The sequence below is a fragment of the Phyllopteryx taeniolatus genome, chromosome 6 (genome assembly GCF_024500385.1).
Source record: "Phyllopteryx taeniolatus isolate TA_2022b chromosome 6, UOR_Ptae_1.2, whole genome shotgun sequence".
In the NCBI taxonomy this organism is placed as follows: domain Eukaryota; kingdom Metazoa; phylum Chordata; class Actinopteri; order Syngnathiformes; family Syngnathidae; genus Phyllopteryx; species Phyllopteryx taeniolatus.
The window spans coordinates 23,941,511-23,948,866 of NC_084507.1; the positions used below are offsets into that span (position 1 = coordinate 23,941,511).

The 7,356-nt window shown below is 41.9% G+C and overlaps 1 protein-coding gene across 2 annotated transcripts in view; it reads right to left on the reverse strand.

Annotated features, from left to right (window-relative positions):
• The window catches only part of LOC133479713 (glutamate receptor ionotropic, kainate 2), a 180,507-nt gene that overhangs the window by 138,980 nt on the left and 34,171 nt on the right, over nucleotides 1-7,356 (reverse strand). The window lies entirely within an intron of this gene.

A 7,356-nucleotide genomic window follows, 5' to 3' on the forward strand; every position in this document is an offset into this window, starting at 1 on the left:
CGCTGGCGTGCCGGAGCCTATCCCAGCTATCATCGGGCAGGAGGCGGGGTACATACACCCTGAACTGGTCGCCAGCCAATCGCAGGGAACATAGAAACAAACAACATTCGCACACACATTCACACCTACGGGCAATTTAGAGTCCCCAATGAATGCATGTTTTGGGGAACCCGGGTCCTCAGAACTGTGAGGCTGACGCTCTAACCAGTCGGCCACCGTGCCGCCATTAGTAAACAAAATCAAGTCATTATTTATTTTTTCCCACTTATACAATATCAGCCAATAATATTATCCCCCCCCTAAAGCCGTCACCTGATTGTGGAAGAGGGGTTTGTGTATAGATAGGCGGAAGAAGGTGGATGAATGGAATTCCACAAAGAAATTATAAATTACCTGATTTTCACTAAACATTGTGAAGCAGGTTGTTAGCCAGAAAGAGAAAAAGAAAGCACAGAAGCTAGAACTGAATGTGGGGACCTTGAATGTTGGGACTATGACAGGAAAATCTCGGGAATCGGTTGACATGATGATTAGGAGAAAGGTTGATATATTGTGTGTGCAGGAGAGCAGGTGGAAAGGCAGTAAGGCTAGAAGTTTAGGGGCAGGGTTGAAATTATTTGACCGTGGTGTAGATGGGAAGAGAAATGGAGTCGGGCTTATTTTAAAGGAAGTGTTGGATGTGAAAAGAGTATCAGATCGAGTGATGAGGCTGAAACTTGAAATTGAGGGCGTTATGTATAATGTGATGAGTGGCTATGCCCCACAGGTAGGATGGGACCGAGAGGTGAAAGAGAAATTCTGGAAGGAGCTCCACGAAGTCGTTCTGAGGATCCCAGACAGAGAGAGAGTTGTGATTGGTGCAGGAGATAGGCTTTCATGTAAAAGGATGTCACGCTGTGGCGACCCCTAACTGGACAAGCCGAAAGGAGAAGAAGAAGAAGAAGAAGAAGAAGATGCAGCTGGAATAACAATTCAGGAGAGTATATCCTCTTACAATTTTTTCATTAAATGTTTAAATGGGAAAAAAAGCAATCGGTGCTGAATCGTAAAACTGCAGCAGACAACAACAGGCCTCTGCAAAAGTGCGGGGGACATGTCCCCCCCCTGTCCCCCTGTAAATTACACCTATGCACAACACTGATCTGTGGTCATTCTATTATTTGAGGACCTCAACTACCTACACATTTTTTTATCTGTGCACGGCGTATGGCTGTCAAAAATAAAGGTAGATATGAACCGTGGGGTCCATTATTTACCCATTATCTTCAACATATGAAAATACATTTCAAACTGAATCACAGGGGCAAAAGTACAAAGTACTCCCTTTGGCTACTTTAAGGAATCTGGGATGACAAGCAAATCCCAATTTCTCCTGGATGAATTTGTATTCACTTCCAGTCACTAAAAACACGTTTCCACATTCCCACCCACATCGCTTACAGCTCAACCATTTCCTCCATTCCCAACCATCCACAATTTCTTCCCCCTGCTGTCAGCCTTCATCTTTCATCCTGTCTTTACAGCTCTAAAATACTGCACTGCAAAAGACAGCAAAAAGGGATGCATTGACGGGAGCAGAGAGTATGTTGTGTAACTGTGCATTCGTGTCAAAGTAAGAGTAGAACTGTAATAGGGAAGCGCCAAAGGCAGAAATGTTGAGATAATGGTTTCATTTGGAGAGATCGTGATGTGACCCTTGAAGGTCAAATCCCCATGGCTGGGCAAATGAGTTTCCGCTCTTCCGCGAGATCATGTCCTAAAAGCCATGGGAACATTGGACTCTTTACACGCCTTTAACTAACTCAGACAATCAGAGCTTCAGGGCAAGAGAAGGTATCAGACAGCTAACTTTACAACATCAAACACTCACAGATGCGCAGTCAGGCTCATAGTTTATGCACCCAAAAGACAAAACACCCCCTGAAAAAAGCCCCCCATTTTGCGATTATAATCAGCATTCAAAAGTTATCTTTTGATGATAAGGCAAAGAAATAATTATTTGATCCCTCATTGATCTGACAGAGACATAAATGGTCTATAATTTTAATGTATTTTTAGTGTATTTTAACAGGGAGTGACAAAATACCAAAAAGAAAATCGAGAAAATCACATCAAACAAAAGATTCAAATTATTTCACACTTCACTGAGTATCAAAACGTGACTTGGTACTTGGTGGGGAACCCCTTGTTGGCCAGTACAGAGGTCAGATGTTTCTTGTAGTTAATCACCAGGTTTGCAAAAGTCTCGGGTCCTCTCCAAATCCTTAAGGTTTCGAGGCTGTGCCTTGGCAACTCGAAGCTTCTGATCCCTCCACGGGTTATCTATGGGATGAAGGTCTGGAGACTGGCTGAATGTGCTTCTTCTTTAGCTACGGCTTCATTGCCTTGGCTGTGTGCTTTGGTTCATTGCCATGTTGGAAGCTCCATCCCCGACCCATTTTTAATTTTCTGGCTGTGAGAAGGCGGTTGACACCCAGGATTTCACGGTACAAGGCATCCATATTTCCTGTGATGCAGTGAAGTTGACCTGTCCCCTTTTCAGAGAAACACTCCCAAAATATCATGCTTCCACCTGCATGCTTAATGGCGGGGATGGTGTTCTTGGGGTCATAGTCTTTGAGATTTTTGTCTCATCTGCTCACATCACCTTCTTCCAATCATTCATGGAATCATTCAGGTGTTCATTGGCCAACTTCGTACATGTGCCTTCCTGAGCAGGGGGACCTCACAGGCGCTGCAGGATTTGAATCCAATTTTTTTCTTGGTGACTGTGGTCCCAGCTGCCTTGAGCTCAATGACAAGCTCCTCCCGTGTAATTCTGGGCTGACGTCTACCCTTTCTCATGATCATTTATACCCCACGAGCTGAATCCCCAAACCAAGGGAGATTGACAGTCATTTTATGTTACTTCCATTTTCTAATTATGGCACCGATAGTTGTCTCCTTCTCACCCAGCCTCTTACCAATGGTCTTTTAGCCCATTCCAGCCTTGTGCAGGTCTACAGTCTTGTCCCTGATGTCCTTAGACATCCTTGCCCAAGATGGAGAGGTTGCGGACAGGTGTCTTTATACAGGTAACAAGTTGAGATAGGTGTCTTTCATACAGATGAGTTTAGATTAGGAGTACTTCATTAAAGTGATAGGACTAGTCTGTGGGAGCGAGATTCTTGATTGCTGGTAGGGGGATCAAGTACTCATGTCTTTTTCAGTGGGATCAAATAATGATTTCTTCCACTGTATGTTGAAACAGTGTGCAAAAACGTGAGTCGCTAAGAAATGTCCAGCAACCGACAATTTATAAATATTCATCAAAGCTTTCAAAAGTGAGTCATCCTTTTTGCTCGATGCATAATGTAGCTTATTTGTTTGAAACATGACCATGCATTTAGAGCAAATGATTCCCCATTTGAGGGAACTCTTGACTGTAGTTAGTTGACACACGTGACAGCTGTCACGCAAGTAGAAAGTCTTGCAGCAAGTGTGTGTGAATGAGAGTCCGTGTTGTCTCTTTGTGGGATTTGTTTTTTAGCAATGGCTGTCTTTTGACGCTATCAGTGCCAAATTGAATACCAAATGAACTATTTGTTGATATAGTATGCAATGCATCACACTGCTTTTACCAGTAGCATTTTACGGTTTGCCAGAACCCAGCCCCCCAAAAGCCGTGGATCTGGAGCTCGAATCACATATTGAACCCTTTTTACTCTTTGAGGTCACTTTACTTCAAGGTTGCGCCCTGCAATGTAGATGTGAGAAGAAGGACCAAACATGCCAGAATGAAAGAAACAAACAAACAAATACATAATCAAATGAGTTCACTACTCACTATGTGACATGAATAATTCAATTATTATGTCCGTCATGAACTGATGGAGGAGCTTTTGAGTGGATCGGCACAGTCCCACCCAGTTCCTGTCCGCTAAGTTTGAAGGAAGAGAACGACAGATCAAATGATTTCATGAGGACATGCAACAGGAGCCACACAATCAAATGAATACATAGTCACATCATTAAATATTTAAATACTGGTAATTTCATGAACATTGAAATAATCCGTAATATTTGACATCATTACATATATATGGGAATCATTCAACAAATATTGTAGGATAATGCAAAAATACTGAAATAATTCAATAATTAATGACACATTAAATCATTTGTTGTAATTATGTATTCATTGATTACTTTCCGTGCGTTTGGTCCACCACAGATTTATTGATGATACATTTGTCACACGATTGAACTATATATTATACATTCATAAATCTCAGACATATTCAATTGGTGGGTTACATTGAGGCGCATTATATTCAAAAATAAATATAGAATGTAATCATGATGCGATATTCGTATTGAATCAAAGTCATCGTCATCAAGAGATATTCTCTGAAATGCTGCGGCTGTCGGAATCATGTGATAAAACGTCGAATTCACGTGCTAAAATGGAAAATACCAGCGCCTGGGATGCTTTTCTATACAAACCATTGAGTCTGCACTTCTTCTGTGTGAGCGAATACCCTTCGGGCTCTATTTTCGTGACCGGCGTAAATCATAAATCTGCTCGGAGACCGGGTTTCACGCACGAACGCCAAGCCGGCATATTTCAAAGAGGGAGGTCTGCGCAGCTGACGGCCCGTTTCAATCATGTCCAATCAAAGCGGCTTCTCTCATTCCCTTCAAATATGGCGCCATGACAATCTCGCATGGAGACAGCTCTGTGAGGACGATCCGTGCGTAGAGCATTGTCACTGCTCCTGAGTATTGCATTGAATCAGCCCCACAGTATTCTTTATACAGTGTAGCTCATCGCAAACTTTAAATTGGTCAAATTAGTTCATCTTTCCAATCCCTGTCGATTTCTTGTCGTGTCCACTTTGCAGCAGCTGTACAATAGCAGATATGGATTTTTGAATACTATTATCTATCAAATGCATGTTGCATGACAACAATTTTTGTTTTGAAAGATAAACTGTTGCTATAGACTCCTGTTTCATTAAAAGGTTCTTCTCTTATTTAGATTCTGTTAAGGTCAAAATGATCGACATATATGAATGAGGTCTCTCAATACCAATACCAAATACTATTTGTGTCAGGTTGCTGTCACATTTTGAGCCTCCTACCACCATGTTTATAATCAATATCATCAAATAATATGTAATTATATGTTTTATATATATATATATATATATATAGGCAGCACGGTGCATGGGTTTTCTCCGGGCACTCCGGTTTCCTCCCACATCCCAAAAACATGCATTCATTGGAGACTCTAAATTGCCCGTAGGCATGACTGTGAGTGCGAATGGTTGTTTGTTTTATGTGCCCTTCGATTGGCTGGCAACCGGTTCAGGGTGTACCCCACCTCCTGCCCAATGATGGCTGGGATAGGCTCCAGCACGCCCGCGACCCGCGTGAGGAGAAGCGGCTCAGAAAATGGATGGATGGATATATATATATATATATATATATATATATATATATATATATATATATATATATATACCTTCTTCCATTTTTTTTTTTCCTATTCATTTATAGCACCCACCGGTTACCTGCATGAAGATAAGAAGTCCATCTGGCTGATAACATTGGGGAACAATTTAAAAAAACATTTCTGTTGAGCTCGATTTTTATGGTGATTAAAACTAAAATTCACATGCTGATTCCAAAATTGTTTTTTCTCCACAGCTTACCTTCCAGATAAGCAAAATTCCGCTGATTAGCTGTGTTAAAACTTGCCAGCTGATTACGATTGGACTCATCTACAGCTAGGTGGTAACTTGTTTGTGCAGTCACAATTGCGGTGAGAGGTGTGTGCAGCTCCCAATAGCTCAGTACTATCAATATCTGCATACAGAAAGCTAGCATAGTAGGAATTAAGAGGATTTGTGCCATATCTTTTGTAAAACATAATAGTGTTAAATAAACATTTCTTTCATATTTCATTGTATGTCTACATTTGAAAGGTTTTATAAAACAAGCACATAGCTGTTAAGTACAGTATTTTTCAAATGTTTTAATAAAACAGGGATCTATAATTAAACAAATTGACCTGATAGATCAGTTTTGGATTCTGCACCCAAAAATGAGTTAAAAACAGCTGTCAGAACTAACTCAACAAAAATTGTGTTCCCCAGTGTCATTAAATGCCAGACTATATTCAATCTCCTTATGAAACAGGCTTGTAGACACAAAATGCCTTTCAGCACCAAGACTAAATGTGGCCCAGACCCAGGTCCATCACATCCTCCCGCATGAGCCACCAACAACTACACCTGCTGGGGTCCAAAACAATCCCACACACACTCCACACAATCACCACCACTGCTTTCCGTCATTCCTCCGCATAGAGCCACCACTCTTCAGCCGCCTCCGCTTGCAGTCACACACTTGTCTGCTCGCAACTCCGTGTGCAGACACACGTTTCCCTTCTGAGGCAAATTAACACTAGCGCATGTGCAAAACTTCCAAAACACATTTGGGGTTGTAAGCATTGTAATGATAGAAGTGATAATTCTCACTTTCTCTGTGAGACGTAGATGTTTCAAATGCCTGAGTGTGAAAACAATGTGGTGGCCTTTAACGCCCTGACCAAAGCAGTGACCCGTATTGCTGGGCGGATGGATCCTAATCAATAATATCGACATTGGTATTGGTATTGACAGATATCATGGTCATCAGATGGATACTTTAGTTACGAGATAAGGTAGCTGGCTACTCGCTACTACCTATTTAAAGGTGTAAAAGGAAGTTTAAAAGTGTTGTTTAAAAACAACACTTTGTGTCATATATGTTAAAACTGTCTCCTCTCTGGCCCCATCTAATTAAATTTTAATTGTTATTTTACAACTGGCGGCACGGTGGCCGACTGGTTAGAGCGTCAGCCTCACAGTTCTGAGGTGCGGGGTTCAATCCCCGGCCTCGCCTGTGTGGAGTTTGCACGTTCTCCCCGTGCCTGCGTGGGTTTTCCCCGGGCACTCCGCTTTCCTCCCACATCCCAAAAACATGCATTCATTGGAGACTCTAAATTGCCCGTAGGCGTGACTGTGAGTGCGAAGCGTTGTCACTCACTTTGGCAAATGACCAATGAGCAGCCAAGGGAGAGACTGAATTGCACTGAATGTATATTGAACTGAATGTACTGGTGTACTGAATGTACTAAAGAACTGAAAGTGTGCTGAATGTCGTGAAAAACTGAAAGTGAATGGAATGTACTGTTAGCCACGAGCGATTCATTCATTGAACTTCTTTGTTCGTGATCCGTTAGCCACAAGTGATTCGTTCGTTGAACTTCGTCCGTGATCCGTTAGCCACGTGATCACGAAGGAGCGAGGTACTAGTATGTATGCAGTG